The sequence below is a fragment of the Ranitomeya variabilis genome, chromosome 5, assembly GCF_051348905.1.
Source record: "Ranitomeya variabilis isolate aRanVar5 chromosome 5, aRanVar5.hap1, whole genome shotgun sequence".
NCBI classification, from domain to species: Eukaryota; Metazoa; Chordata; class Amphibia; order Anura; family Dendrobatidae; genus Ranitomeya; species Ranitomeya variabilis.
Window position 1 is genome coordinate 171,118,490 of NC_135236.1, and position 16,681 is coordinate 171,135,170.

The window sequence follows — 16,681 nt, forward strand, 5'->3', positions numbered from 1 at the left end:
ATCGATCCCGGCCACTATAGGGCGACCCTTCAAGGGATTCAAACCCTTGTGCACCTTAGGCAAAGAGTAGAGGACCGGCACAACAGGGAAGGCAGGCAACATGAAGTTATATTCATTTTTAGATATTAAACCATAATCCTTTGCCTCATCCAAAAGGCCCTTCAGGATGTCCAAAAATTCACACGTAGGGTCCTTTTTCAATGGTTTGTATGTTAATTTATCCTTAAGGATATCTTCACACATCCTCTGGTACTGGATCAAATCAAGCACCACCAAATTTCCCCCTTTATCAGAGGGTTTAAAAATAGAGTTGTTATTTGCGGCAAGGTTATCCAAGATTATTCTTTCTTCCCTTGAAAAATTAGACTGCTGTCCCCTGCCTGTTGTGCCTATCCTCTCCAAATCCTCCTCCACCAACCTCAAGAAAACATCAGTGCTATCATAGCCATCCTGGGGGGGCATTCTTTTACTCTTAGGTTTTAAATCTGTAAATGGTCCCAAATCTGTCATGGTTCCCAATGGCAAGGGAACGTCAGAGAACTTAAACAACAGACTAGCTCTTGGGTGATGGAATCTCGAGCTGACCGTGAGCTAAACCTACCACACAACTAACAGTGGCCGGGTGGCGTACCTACGTTTTATCCCTAGACGCCTAGCGCCAGCCGGAGGACTAACTAACCCTAATAGAGGAAAAGACAGACCTGGCTTACCTCTAGGGAAATTCCCCCAAAAAGGAGACAGAAGCCCCCCACATATATTGACGGTGAGTTCAGAGGAAAAGACATACGCAGTATGAAGGTAGGTTCAGCAAAGCGAGGTCCGCTTACTAGATAGCAAGAAGATACAATAGGGAACTTCACGGTCAGCTGAAAACCCTATTAAAATACCATCCCGAAATTACTTTAAGACTCATGTGTCAACTCATGACACCGGAGTGGCAATTTCGGCCCACAAGAGCTTCCAGCTACAGAAAAATAACATAACTGTGAACTGGAACAAAAATGCAAAACAAACTTAGGACTAAGAGTCCAACTTAGCTGATAGTAGTCTAGAAGCAGGAACATGCAACAGAAAGGCTCTGGTTACATTGATGGCCGGCACTAGAATAACTGAGCAGCAAGGCTAAATAGGATACACCCATATCCAGATGGAAACAGGTGAACAGAGAAAGTGAAGCACACAAGTCCAGTACCACCAGTGACCACCGGGGGAGCCCAAAAACCAAATTCACAACAGTACCCCCCCCTCAAGGAGGGGGCACCGAACCCTCACAAGAACCACCAGGGCGATCAGGATGAGCCCTATGAAAGGCACGGACCAAATCAGAGGCATGAACATCAGAGGCTGTCACCCAAGAATTATCCTCTTGACCGTAGCCCTTCCACTTGACCAGATACTGAAGTTTCCGTCTGGAAACACGGGAGTCCAAGATCTTCTCCACAACGTACTCCAATTCACCCTCAACCAACACCGGAGCGGGAGGCTCAACGGAAGGCACAACCGGTACCTCATACCTGCGCAATAATGACCGATGGAAGACATTATGGATAGAAAAAGATGCTGGGAGGTCCAATCGAAAGGACACGGGGTTAAGAATCTCCAAAATCTTATACGGGCCGATGAACCGAGGCTTAAACTTAGGAGAAGAAACCCTCATAGGGACAAAACGAGAAGACAACCACACCAAGTCCCCAACACGAAGACGAGGACCAACACGACGACGGCGGTTAGCAAAATGCCGAGTCTTCTCCTGGAACAACTCCAAATTGTCCACCACCTGTCCCCAAATCCGATGCAACCTATCCACCACAGTATCCACTCCAGGACAATCCGAAGACTCCACCTGACCAGAAGAAAAACGAGGATGAAACCCCGAATTGCAAAAGAAAGGAGAAACCAAAGTGGCAGAACTAGCCCGATTATTGAGGGCAAACTCCGCCAACGGCAAAAAGGCAACCCAGTCATCCTGATCCGCAGACACAAAACACCTCAAATAAGTCTCCAAGGTCTGATTAGTTCGCTCAGTCTGGCCATTAGTCTGAGGATGGAACGCAGACGAAAAAGACAAATCAATGCCCATCCTAGCACAGAACGCCCGCCAAAATCTAGACACGAACTGGGTCCCCCTGTCAGAAACGATATTCTCCGGAATACCATGCAAGCGAACCACATTTTGAAAAAACAGAGGAACCAACTCGGATGAGGAAGGCAACTTAGGCAAGGGCACCAAATGGACCATCTTTGAAAAACGGTCACACACCACCCAGATGACAGACATTTTCTGAGAAACAGGGAGATCAGAAATAAAATCCATAGAGATGTGAGTCCAAGGCCTCTTCGGAACAGGCAAAGATAACAACAATCCGCTGGCCCGAGAACAACAAGGTTTGGCCCGAGCACAAACATCACAAGACTGCACAAAAACTCGTACATCTCGAGACAGGGAAGGCTGTTGTGGATTCTGTTTGCGGGCTCCCTCTGGTGGTTACTGCTGGTACTGGGTGACTTTGGTGGGTTGCGGCCTTTGGTTTCCATCTGTCCATCAGAGGCTGGGTGTTTCCTATTTTACCTGGCCTTTCTGTCATTTCCCTTGCCGGCTATCAATGTGTTCAGATGTGCTCTGTTTGGTTCCTGCCTACCTGCTCCCAGATCTTTCAGGATAAGCTAAGTGCTGATTTTCAGTTGTTTGGTTTTTTTTGTCCAGCTTGCTTAGAATGTCTCTTTGTTAGCTGGTTGCTCTAGTGGACTGAGGTTCTCCCCATGTGCCATGAGTTGGCACATGGGTTCTTGTAATCTCAGGATGATTTTTTTGATTAGGGTTTTTTGCTGACCGCTCAGTCCCCTTTTGTGTCATTCTGCTTTCTAGTTTTCAGCGGGCCTCTATTTGCTAAAGCTATATACATCATCTCTATGTGTGTGCCTTCCTCTCATTTCACCGTCAATACTTGTGGGGGGCAACTATATCTTTGGGGTTAATTCCTCTGGAGGCAAGTGAGGTCTTTGTTTCCTCTGCAGTACTAGTTAGCTCTTAGGCTGGTGCGTGGCGTCTAGAACCAACGTAGGCACGCTCCCTGGCTATCTCTAGTTGCGTTTGTCAGGCGTAGGGCAGCGGTCAGCCCAGGTTCCATCACCCTAGAGCTCGTCCGATATTTATTATACTTTGCTAATCCTGTGCTATCCCTAGCCATTGGGGATTCATGACAGAAGGCCACCAGAAGGACCTAGCCACCAAATCCCTGGTACCAAAGATCCCGGGATGACCTGCCAACACAGAAGAATGAACCTCCGAGATGACTCTACTGGTCCAATCATCAGGAACAAACAGTCTACCAGGCGGGCAACGATCAGGTCCATCCGCCTGAAACTCCTGCAAAGCCCGTCGCAGGTCTGGGGAAACAGCAGATAATATCACCCCATCCTTAAGGATACCTGTAGGTTCAGAATCACCAGGGGAATCAGGCTCAAAACTCCTAGAAAGGGCATCCGCCTTCACATTTTTAGAACCTGGTAAGTATGAGACCACAAAATTAAACCGAGAGAAAAACAACGACCAGCGCGCCTGTCTAGGATTCAGGCGCCTGGCAGACTCAAGATAAATCAAATTCTTGTGATCGGTCAATACCACCACCTGATGTCTAGCCCCCTCAAGCCAATGACGCCACTCCTCAAAAGCCCACTTCATAGCCAAAAGCTCCCGATTACCAATATCATAATTTCGCTCGGCGGGCGAAAATTTTCGTGAAAAGAACGCACAAGGTCTCATCACGGAGCAGTCGGAACTTTTCTGCGACAAGACCGCCCCAGCTCCGATCTCGGAAGCATCAACCTCAAGCTGAAAAGGAAGAGTAACATCAGGCTGAAGCAACACAGGGGCGGAAGAAAAGCGGCGCTTAAGCTCCCGAAAGGCCTCCACAGCAGCAGGGGACCAATCAGCAACATCAGCACCCTTTTTGGTCAAATCAGTCAAAGGTTTAGCAACATCAGAAAAACCAGTTATAAATCGACGATAAAAATTAGCAAAGCCCAAAAATTTCTGAAGGCTCTTAAGAGAAGAAGGTTGCGTCCAATCACAAATAGCCCAAACCTTAACAGGATCCATCTCAATGGAAGAGGGGGAAAAAATGTACCCCAAAAAAGAAATCTTTTGAACCCCAAAAATACACTTAGAACCCTTCACACACAAGGAATTAGCCCGCAAAACCTGAAAAACCCTCCTGACCTGTTGGACATGAGAATTCCAGTCATCCGAAAAAATCAAAATATCATCCAGATACACGATCATAAATTTATCCAAATATTCACGGAAAATGTCATGCATAAAGGACTGAAAGACTGAAGGGGCATTTGAAAGACCAAAAGGCATTACTAAATACTCAAAATGGCCCTCGGGCGTATTAAATGCGGTTTTCCACTCATCCCCCTGCTTAATTCGCACCAAATTATACGCCCCACGGAGATCAATCTTAGAGAACCACTTAGCCCCCTTTATTCGAGCAAACAAATCAGTCAGCAGTGGCAGAGGATACTGATATTTGACTGTAATTTTATTCAAGAGTCGATAATCAATACACGGCCTCAAAGAGCCATCTTTTTTAGATACAAAGAAAAAAACGGCTCCCAAGGGAGATGAAGAAGGACGAATATGTCCCTTTTCCAGGGACTCCTTAATATATTCTCGCATAGCAGCATGTTCAGGTACAGATAGATTAAATAAACGACCCTTTGGAAATTTACTGCCCGGAATCAGATCTATGGTACAATCGCAATCTCTGTGAGGAGGTAGTGAACCAAGCCTAGGCTCCTCAAAAACATCACGATAATCAGACAAAAATTCCGGAATCTCAGAGGGAATAGATGACGAAATGGAAACCAAAGGTACGTCCCCATGAGCCCCCTGACATCCCCAGCTTAACACAGACATAGCTTTCCAGTCAAGGACTGGGTTATGAGATTGTAACCATGGTAATCCGAGCACCAAAACGTCATGTAGATTGTACAACACAAGGAAGCGAATCATCTCCTGATGGTCTGGATTCATACGCATAGTCACTTGTGTCCAGTATTGTGGTTTATTACTAGCCAATGGTGTAGAGTCAATACCCTTCAGAGGTATAGGAACTTCCAGAGGCTCTAGATCAAACCCACAGCGCCTGGCAAAGGACCAATCCATTAGACTCAAAGCGGCGCCAGAGTCGACATAGGCATCCGCGGTAATTGACGATAATGAACAAATCAAGGTCACAGACAGAATAAACTTAGACTGTAAAGTGCCAATTGAAATAGACTTATCAACCTTCTTTGTACGTTTAGAGCATGAATAACAAAATCCTGTAAATTTTGAACCTTCGTAGCAAGATTATTCAAACCTGTAACCAAACTCTGAGGATCCATTTTAATCAGGTGAGATCAGAGCCATTCAAGGATTAGAAGGAGAGAGAGAGACAAAGGCTGCAATTAGAGCAGAAATGCAACTGAGTCAACTAAAAAGCAAACTCAGAAGGAAAAAAAAAAAAAAATCTGCAGACTTCTTTTTTCTCTCCTTTCTTCTGCCAACGGTTTTAACCCTTGGCCGGCCATACTGTCATGGTTCCCAATGGCAAGGGAACGTCAGAGAACTTAAACAACAGACTAGCTCTTGGGTGATGGAATCTCGAGCTGACCGTGAGCTAAACCTACCACACAACTAACAGTGGCCGGGTGGCGTACCTACGTTTTATCCATAGACGCCTAGCGCCAGCCGGAGGACTAACTAACCCTAATAGAGGAAAAGACAGACCTGGCTTACCTCTAGGGAAATTCCCCCAAAAAGGAGACAGAAGCCCCCCACATATATTGACGGTGAGTTCAGAGGAAAAGACATACGCAGTATGAAGGTAGGTTCAGCAAAGCGAGGTCCGCTTACTAGATAGCAAGAAGATACAATAGGGAACTTCACGGTCAGCTGAAAACCCTATTAAAATACCATCCCGAAATTACTTTAAGACTCATGTGTCAACTCATGACACCGGAGTGGCAATTTCGGCCCACAAGAGCTTCCAGCTACAGAAAAATAACATAACTGTGAACTGGAACAAAAATGCAAAACAAACTTAGGACTAAGAGTCCAACTTAGCTGATAGTAGTCTAGAAGCAGGAACATGCAACAGAAAGGCTCTGGTTACATTGATGGCCGGCACTAGAATAACTGAGCAGCAAGGCTAAATAGGATACACCCATATCCAGATGGAAACAGGTGAACAGAGAAAGTGAAGCACACAAGTCCAGTACCACCAGTGACCACCGGGGGAGCCCAAAAACCAAATTCACAACACAAATCTATAGGTCTCTCATTCTCCCTCAGGAGTTCTGTGAGTATTCTCACACTTGGTAGATCCTCCTCAGACACTCCCAGAGTTTTACATTCTTCATGGTCATGTGTTCTAAAGAACTTTTTCCATCTCACCTTCCTAATAAACAGGTCTAAATCTTTTACCCAACCAAACTCATCAAATTTATTTGTAGGGACGAATGAAAGACCCTTGGATAGTACACTAAACTCCATCTCACTCAGGGGATAGGATGAAAGATTGATAATTTTGTTTTTATCCATCATTTTTTGTTTTTGATGTCTTCCTTCCCCTTCATAGAATCTGTTCCCAGTGTCACTTTCTTCTCTAAAAAAGATAAAGATGATAAAGAAGAGGAAGGAGAGGCTCCCGAAGGAGATGCCTGCCTTCTGTAGCCATTTCTTGTCATCATATAGTCTCTGCGCTCTTGTCTTACCCATTTCTGTCTATTATTTTTCCTCCAAGTACCTCCAAAAATTCCTCTTCCTTCCAAAAAACCTGGAGCCCCTCTATCAGTATCTGATGAATCGATATCCGAGGAAGATATATCTCTAACGGGTTGTGTTCCCCTACTTTCTTGCAAGAAAGTGTAGACCCTTTTCTCTTTAAACTCTTGGATGTCACGAGTGAACTGCTTGTGTTTCCTGGCTTTTATCTCACTTTGAAACTGTTCTACTGTTGTTTGAAGGCTAGCTTCTCTCCTAGCAAAATCAGTATGTGTTTTAAATTTAAGTGCCTCCTCAATTGAATCTGTAAGTTTTTTAGATGTAACCTCAAAAGTTCTTTTTTCTTCCTCCAATAGAATTGTCATGAACCTCAGAGAGCTTTCTGTTAATTCAGCCTCCCACTTTTTTAATAGCTCCTCTGATCTTGCTCTCCGTGCTAGTGTAATTGAGATTCTAAGTCCCTTGGGTACTATCCTGTTCTTTATGTAGTTTTCCAATGACTGTGTTTCCCACCAGGACCGGATATTATCCTTATAGGATGCAGTTAGGTTGTTAAAAACACTCCTCAAATCAGTATTTTTGGTATTGCTCCCCTCCTCTACTTCTGAGAAGGCATCAAGAGCATCAGCTACCCATGTTTCCCTATCTATTATTCCGGATAGAAAACCCGCCATAAACAACAACTTCAAAAAATATCACCGAAAAGAATCAGATACCAGCGTCTTATATTAACTTATTTCACCGAAAAAGAGACACTATATTTTCAGATAATCAATAACAAATAATAAAACTTAACCTTTAATTGATATCAATAAAATTCACACAACGGATTTAATGTGCAATTTTGAAGTGTTATAAACACGATTAGCACAGGTCCCTGTTTAGTGTATGGTGTACATATATATGAAAGTGATTGATGTATTGTACTACATACTCATAGGTACACCATACTACATCTTTTTTGCTCAAGTTTTTTGGTGTGCTGTCTGTAGTGTATGGACTGCTGCATGCTGTTGTACTATCTTCTGCACGATAGGGCCTATTAGGGACAGATAGATTCCCTGTAAGCCTCATTTGCATAAGAATTAAAACAGATTTTTTTTAGTCAGGACTCAACAAATTGCATCATTAAAGCTATGGATGACATTATCTTTCAGAGAACAACATAAACATATACACAGTTTTGGGAGCTGAATCGTGCTGACAGATTCTCTTTAACCCCTTCACCCCCAGAGCTTTTTCCGTTTTTTCATTTTCGTTTTTCGCTCCCCTCCTTCCCAGAGCCATAACTTTTTTATATTTCCGTCAATATGGCCATGTGAGGGCTTATTTTTTGCGGGACAAGATGTACTTTTGAACAATACCATTGGTTTTACCATGCTATGTAACAGAAAACGGGAAAAAAATTCCAAGTGCGATGAAATTGCAATAAAAGTGCAATCTCACACTTGTTTTTTGTTTGGCTTTTTTGCTAGGTTCACCAAATGTAAAACTGACCTGCCATTATGATTCTCCAGGTCACTATGAGTTCATAGACACCAAACATGTATAGCTTCTCTTTTATGTAAGTGGTAAAAAAAAAATCCAAAGTTTGTTAAAAAAAAAAAAAAAATTGCTCCATTTTCCGATACCCATAGCGTCTCCAATTTTCGTGATCTGGGGTCGGGTGAGGGCTTATTTTTTGCGTGCTGAGCTAGCGTTTTTAATGATACAATTTTGGTGCAGATATGTTCTTTTGATCGCCCGGTATTGCATTTTAATGCAATGTTGTGGCGACAAAAAAAACGTAATTTTGGCATTTTGATTTTTTTTCTCGCTACGCCACTTAGCGATCAGGTTAATGCTATTTTTATTGATAGATCGGGCGATTCTGAACACGGCAATACCAAATATGTGTAGGTTTGATTTTTTTTATTGTTTTATTTTGATTGGGGCGAAAGGGGGGTGATTTGAACTTTTATATATTTTTTATTTTTTTTATATTTTTAAACACTTTTTATGTTAATTTTGGCATGCTTCAATGGCCTCCATAGGAGGCTAGAAGCATGCACTACACGATCGCATCTGCTACATAGAGGTGAAGCACAGATCACCTCTATGTAGCAGAAATGCAGGGTTGCTTTGAACGCTGACCACAGGGTGGCGCTCAAGCAATCGGCCATCAACAACCATAGAGGTCTCAAGGAGACCTCTGGTTGTTATGGCAATGCACCAATGACCCCCGATCATGTGACGTGGGTCAGCGGTGCCAGCACCTCCGGCCGCGCAGCCGGGAGCGCTAGTTAAATGCCGCTGTCAGCGCTTGACAGCGGCACTTAACTAGTTAATGGGAGCGGGCAGATCGCGATTCCGCTCGCGCTCATTGCGCACACATGTGAGCTGTACAAAACAGCTGACATGTCGTGGCTTTGAGGTGGGCTCACTGCCAGAGCCCACCTCAAAGCGGGGGTTCTGCCAGCTGACGTACTATTCCGTCAGCTGGCAGAAAGGGGTTTTAAAAAAGATCTACAATGGAGAAAAAAAAAGTATTTAGTCAGCGACCAATTGTGCAAGTTTTCCCACTTAAAAAGATGAGAGAGGTCTGTAATTGACATCATAGGTAGACCCAGGGGTGGATTAAGGGTAGCCAGGGCCCCGGGCTGTTCAGACACTGTGGGCCCCCCCGGTCATGTGATGGGGTCATGTGATGGGGTCATGTGACGGGGTCATGTGTGTCATGTTACAAAGATTTTGTAAGCCGCCACCATAACACGGTAGACACTTTTGGCTGGGCCCTACTCTACTGTAACCTATTAAATAATTGTTAAAATATGCAATACAATTTAGGTATATTTTGATTTATTTTTCAATTTTTAAAATGACCAATAATATCACATACAAGGAACAAATACCACCGCACCATGACCAGACCACATATTACAACCACAGTGATCGAATAATATCACATACAAGGAGCAAATACCGCTACACCATGTCAAGACCACATATTACCACCACTTGGTGACCAAATAGCACATATAAGGGAGAAATACCGCAACACCATTTCCAGACCACATATTACCACCACATAGTGACAGAATACTACAATACTGATCAGTAATGTAAAAAAAAACAAAAAAAACACAATACTATCACCATAAGTGCCAATATTCATAGGAGATCTGTACTTAGTATGCAGTGTCTGTGTAGAGGTTATACAGTGATCACTGGTGACATTATACACAGGACCTCTGTATTTAGTATACAGTGTATAGTGTCAGTGTATACGTAACTCAATGACTCACCAGTGACGTCTCTAGGTGAAGTCCTTCATCTTTCATCCAGCACAGACCGCCATCATTTCTTCCAGCCAGGCCTCATTTCTGCAGGAAATAACACAGTTACCTCGAGCTCCGCTTGCAGAACACATTACTTAATTTTTCCCAAATTCTACATTACACCACATGAAGAAAAAAAGGCGACATAGTGTCACTCTGCACAGTAACAGGACTGCCCCCCCATTTAAAACAGTATACTCAAAAAATAAAATAAATACTTCACTGCAGTAATAATATCCCTTAATTAGCACCTATGGTAATAATATTCCCCATCCTGGCCCCGTGTATCTCATTCCTGGCTCCAGCCATATGTTCTCCCATCCTGCCCTCATGAGTATCCATTCTGCCCCATATGATCTCCCCATCCTGCCCCATCTGTCTCCATCGTATCCATCCTGCCCCATGATCCAATCCTGCCCCATCTCTTTCATTCTGCCCCGTGTCTCCAATCATGCCTCGTATCTACATTCTGCCCATGCCTCCAGTCCTGCTACCAGTGTGTCCAGCATATTGCCCCAGTGTGTCCAGCAATCTGCCCCAGTGTCTCCAGCATATTGCCCCCAGTGTGTCCAGCATATTGCCCCCAGTGTGTCCATAAATCTGCCCCAGTGTCTCCAGCATATTGCCCCCCTGTGTGTCCAGCATATTGCCCCCAGTGTGTCCAGCAAACTGCCCCAGTGTGTCCAGCATATTGCCCCCAGTGTGTCCAGCATATTGCCCCAGTGTGTCCAGCAATCTGCCCCAGTGTGTCCAGCAATCTGCCCCAGTGAGTCCAGCATTCTGCCCCAGTGTGTCCAGCAATCTGCCCCAGTGTCTCCAGCATATTGCCCCCAGTGTCTCCAGGATATTGCCCCCAGTGTGTCCAGCAATCTGCCCCAGTGTGTCCAGCAATCTGCCCCAGTGTGTCCAGCATATTGCCCCCAGTGTCTCCAATATTGCCCCCAGTGTGTCCAGAATTTTGCCCCAGTGTCTCCAGGATATTGCCCCCAGTGTGTCCAGCATATTTCCCCCAATGTGTCCAGCAATCTGCCCTAGTGTCTCCAGCATATTGCCCCCAGTGTGTCCAGCAATCTGCCCCAGTGTGTCCAGCATGTTGCCCCCAGTGTGTCCAGCAATGTGCCCCAGTGTCTCTTCTCTAGCATTGCCCCCAGTGTGTCCAGCAATCTGCCCCAGTGTGTCCAGACCCCAGCATATTGCCCCCAGATAGTGTCCAGCATTCTGGCCGTTCGCAAAAAAAACAAAAAAAAAAACGAGTTCTCCTCACCTGACCTGCGCTCCAGCAGTGAAGATCCCTCCAGCAGCGCGCACTCGCCAGCGATTGACAATGACGTCAGACGCCGGCGACGTGTGCGCTGCGCCTGCGGCCGACTTCAGCTGCCAGCCTCCAATTGGCTGGTGGCTGTTGTTAACTATTGACGTGCGGGCGCGCGCCCGCACATCAATAGGTGAAACTGCCGCAGTGCCGGTAGGGGCCCGGTGAGCAGATGAGACGGGGCCCGATGTGGGCCCCCTCTGCCCACCGGGCCCATACGCCAGTCAGGGCAGTAATGCCCTGATGGCGCCGGGCAATCTGAGCGGTTGCCCAGGGCCCCCCACACCACTGGGCCCTGGGCTACCACCCAGATTGACCCTATTATAATCCAGAAAATCACCTTGTCTGATTTGGCAAGATTTATTTCGCAAATTATGGTGGAAAATAAGTATTTGGTCATTAACAAAAGTTCATCTCAATATTTTGTTATATATCCTTTGTTGGCAATGACAGTGGTCAAACCTTTTCTGTAAGTCTCCTCAAGGTTGGCACAAAAAATTTTCCCCACTGTAAATATGGGGTCATGTTTAGGGAACAGCTGCTATTTAGATACCATAAAAACATCTCTCTCTGTCTCCTTGTGACCAGTTAAACCTATAACTGGCACTGGAAGTTGGGAACAAGGGGATTAAATAATGTAAAACCCAACCCAAGGCTCAGAGCAGGGAGTTAAAGGGAATCTGTCACCCCAAAATTGGCCTATAAACTAAGGCCACCGGCATCAGGGGCTTATCTTGATTTGGCAAGTTTAACATGCTTAAACTGGTGAAAAGTCCACTTTAATTGAAGAATATTGTGTCATGTTAATTGCCGTGCTGGGATATTGGACTCATTGTAGATTGAGTTGAAGAGGAGGTGGACTCTGATGACTCCTATTAGAACTTAATAGTAACATTTTTATGATAATTTGTGATAACTTTTTCGTACCTGATGTCAAGTAGGTTATGCACCTGTCTAAGTTGTAAAGTCCGGTTGTTTTTATGTAGTCAGTGGATATAATTGTGTCAGCCCGATCACTATTTATAGCAGAGTAGAGATAGAATATCACTTCTTTGGTGGCTTCTTTTTCTGACTATTTTTCGCTTTGGGGAAAATCTTAGATACAAGTGAGAACACACTGAGCTACTGTAGAGGTCAGCCATGGCCGTAGTCGTGGCTGAGCCTATCAGGCTTTGCATGCCCTGACCTCCCTTTACATATAAATCACGTTTCACTTTCAGCTTACTTGTTTCTCCGTTCACTGTGCCATCAGGGTTCTTCCTTTGTTCTCTAAGGTCACCTTTGGCCATTTGTGTAATAACAGACACACAGTCCAGTTGTAACTCAAAATGCAGAACTTTACTTTCATATCTTCACAGCACATCCAGGTTCAACACAGCATTCTCAGCATATTTCACTTTACACGTCATTACAGATTTCCCTTCGCTTCTCTCCCTGTCACACAGCTCGAGATCAGGTCGTACCATAGTGATCGTTTTCTCGGCGTCCTCCCTGTCCAGACTTACTGCCACCAGATGTTCCTTCAGCCGCTTCGCACTGGATCTGAGGGCATCAACCCAGGCTACAACCTGCCACATGGTCAGCGACCCAACTGTCTGTCCTGCCATGTCCACCTTTGTAGCTTCCATACTTGTAGCTCAATCTTCTGTAACTCCTGTAGCTGCATCTGTGCTTTTCCCCACACACTGGATGCCTGGGCATTTTCTTGGAACTAACGTTACGGGGTCTTACAGTTGCCTGGGCTAAGGGCCCCCCTAGCTCTATGGGTGCCCTCGCCCTTCTGACTCTAATCAGGAAGCTCCCTTCCTCTTACTCCAGTGACCTCTCCTACAGTTAACTATTAACACTGGTGCACTACCATGCTAAACTAGATACACTAAAAAATATCTCCATCTAGTGGTCTCTTTACAACACTAGGCTTTCCCTGTATACACATATTGAAATACAGTTATATATATACATATATATACATTTGGTACACTGCATACCCGGAAATACCTAGGGGTCTAAAACAGCTACCGCAACCTCTTACACTACTATTGAATCTGTCTTCCAGTAGCTTGACCATATATCATGCTTTGCATTGAGAGGTTGATGAAGGAGTTTGCCACATAGCAACTTAAAAAGTCATGATGAGTAGTGACTATTCTGAAATGAATAAATGACGTTTAATTCAAACATTATATTTAATTTTTCAATATTTAATTGAACATCAAGAGAAATTATAACTGTCCTCTTTTTCATTTAGAGACATTTATCTTCAATTTGCTATAATTGACCAAGAAAACGTTTTCAGTGTGCGAGACCACAGATGAGCTAGAGCACAAAGATGAAACCTACTGTAAGATTGGCAATTAAGCAGATTAAGCCTTATGTGCAGGCAAGCATGGTTTATTTTCCAGGCAGATGTTGCCAATTATTGTTGCATGAATTGCAGAAAACCATAAGGCATTTACCATGTTGTATGAATAGATAGCTACATTTAAAAGTCCATAGAAAAAAAAGAAAGTATGACGACACCAGGATAAATGGTTTTTGATGGCAATTAAAGTGGGCGACTTGCTGCAATAGTCAGAGTTTCATGTGGCAGGCAGACCACCCGTGGACAATTATTGCACTGCGGTGCACAACCAAACAGTAATTCGTATCAAAACATCCAGAAAAGGTGGCACTCACCCAATACATAAAAAATCCTTTATTCATCCATAAATAGGAGTACGGACATGCCTTTCGGGCTGCAGTTAAAACGAGAGGGTGCAGGGAGAGAACCGGACGACGGCCGTTTCATCAACGGGTCCAAGTATGTGATTAGGATACAACACCATTGTTTATATAGTGAGTACAAAAAACAGCTGTGTGACATCAACAATTCATAAATACCTCAATGTAACCAAAATTAAAAACACAATCACATTAAAATTGCAGAGCAACTATAAATCTTAGATTGCAATAAGTCACCTTATTTTTTATTTTTTATAAGAAAACAGACATATCTAGCTTATCATTAAGCCCCATTGGACCTTGGGCATTAACCCTCAGAATCCATTTTGCTTCCTGTTGCAGGAGAAGCTTGTGGTGATTCCCTCCTCTCGACTATTTCCAGCCCTGCAAAACTCAGTAATCTAGGATTGGCATTATGCTTATCACGCATGTGATTAATCAAGCGTAAACAGCCTTTTCCTGAAGTGATGGAACTAAAATGTTCCCTGAATCTTGTACATAATGGACGAATAGTTTTGCCTATATAATAGAAATGGCAAGGACAAAAAAGGATATCAAGGTCGAAACGTGTAGCTCTCTTCACATGTGCTATGGCATTGTCCCAGGAGTGTGTCCTTTTCTATTTTAATATGTTGGATTAAAGTATCAAATTTTATGAAGAAGCTGGAACAATTTTTCTTTGTTGTTAAAAAAGGATATACACCACATTTTTACTCCTGCAGGAGATAAAATCTTTAGTAATATGAAGTAACGGACCTATTCTTAATGGACTATGTACTAAATGGAACTGGCAATAGTTGCAATTCCCGCACCTATAGTTTCCAGAACTGGAGGTGGTTTTTAACCAATTTTTTTCCTCCGGTGCTATGCGATTCTGCAATAGTATATCACCCAGATTTTTTGTGCGTTTATACGCAAATTGAGGGTTGCCGATATTCATTCTGGCTAAATCCCGATCTGTGTGCAGGATGATAGAGAATCGCTTCTAATAACAGAGTCATGAAAGAGATCAATAGCGTTCCCCGGAGAAATTGGAGGCATGTAGTTTGAGTGTACACCACCCGTAAAGGGGACATTCCTACCCTGAGTGTGATCCCCAAGAGGAGCTTGTTCAATACTTCAGCCCTTCACGGGTGGTGTACACTCAAACTACATGCCTCCAATTTCTCCGGGGAACGCTATTGATCTCTTTCATGACACTGTTATTAAAGACATAGAAGCGATTCTCTATCATCCCCCTCTTCAGAATTTAACTGAGCATGAAAGGAATGCGTTGCGAGAAATGAAAAAATGGATGGATGTAGTTTTTCGAAAAGCGGATAAAGGAGGGAATACGGTCCTACTAGATCGCAATTATTATATAGAGGAGGCTTTATCTCAATTAAATTGGGTGAATGCCACCTTTTCTGTTTTTTCTGGATGTTTAGCTACATTTAACCCCTTTACCCCCAAGGGTGGTTTGCACGTTAATGACCGGGCCAATTTTTACAATTCTGACCACTGTCCCTTTATGAGGTTATAACTCTGGAACGCTTCAACGGATCCCAGTGATTCTGACATTGTTTTCTCGTGACATATTGTACTTCATGAGAGTGGTAAAATTTCTTTGATATTACCTGCGTTTCTTTGTGAAAAAAACGAAAATTTTGAAAATTTCACAATTTTCCAACTTTGAATTTTTATGCAATTAAATCACAGAGATATGTCACACAAAATACTTAATAAGTAACATTTCCCACATGTCTACTTTACATCAGCACAATTTTGGAACCAAATTTTTTTTTTGTTAGGGAGTTATAAGGGTTAAAATTTGACCAGCAATTTCTCATTTTTACAACACCATTTTTTTTTAGGGACCACATCTCATTTGAATTCATTTTGAGGGGTCTATATGATAGAAAATACCCAAGTATGACACCATTCTAAAAACTACACCCCTCAAGGTGCTCAAAACCATATTCAAGAAGTTTATTAACCCTTCAGGTGTTTCACAGGAATTTTTGGAATGTTTAAATAAAAATGAACATTTAACTTTTTTCACAAGAAATTTACTTCAGCTCCAATTTGTTTTATTTTACCAAGGGTAACAGGAGAAAATGGACCCCAAACGTTGTTGTACAATTTGTCCTGAGTACGCCGATACCCCACATGTGGGGGTAAACCACTGTTTGGGCGCATGGCAGAGCTCGGAAGGGAAGGAGCGCCATTTGACTTTTCAATGCAAAATTGACAGGAATTGAGATGGGACGCCATGTTGCGTTTGGAGAGCCACTGATGTGCCTAAACATTGAAACCCCCACAAGTGACACCATTTTGGAAAGTAGACCCCCTAAGGAACTTATCTAGAGGTGTGGTGAGCACTTTGACTTACCAAGTGCTTCACAGAAGTTTAAAATGCAGAACCGTAAAAATAAAAAATCATTTTTTTCACAAAAATTATCTTTTCGCCCCCATTTTTTTATTTTCCCAAGGGTAAGAGAAGAAATTGGACCCCAAAAGTTGTTGTATAATTTGTCCTGAGTACGCTGATACCCCAAATGTGGGGGTAAACCACTGTTT

The 16,681-nt window shown here is 43.5% G+C and overlaps 1 protein-coding gene across 1 annotated transcript in view; it reads right to left on the reverse strand.

Annotated features, from left to right (window-relative positions):
* Positions 1 to 14,189, reverse strand: part of LOC143773514 (gonadotropin-releasing hormone II receptor-like) — a 140,992-nt gene extending 126,803 nt beyond the window's left edge. Inside the window, exon 1 of the mRNA XM_077260934.1 lies at positions 14,078 to 14,189. The gene's annotated coding sequence lies outside the window, so the exon portion shown is untranslated. The remainder of the gene's footprint in view (positions 1 to 14,077) is intronic.
* Positions 14,190 to 16,681: the final 2,492 nt, after the last annotated feature.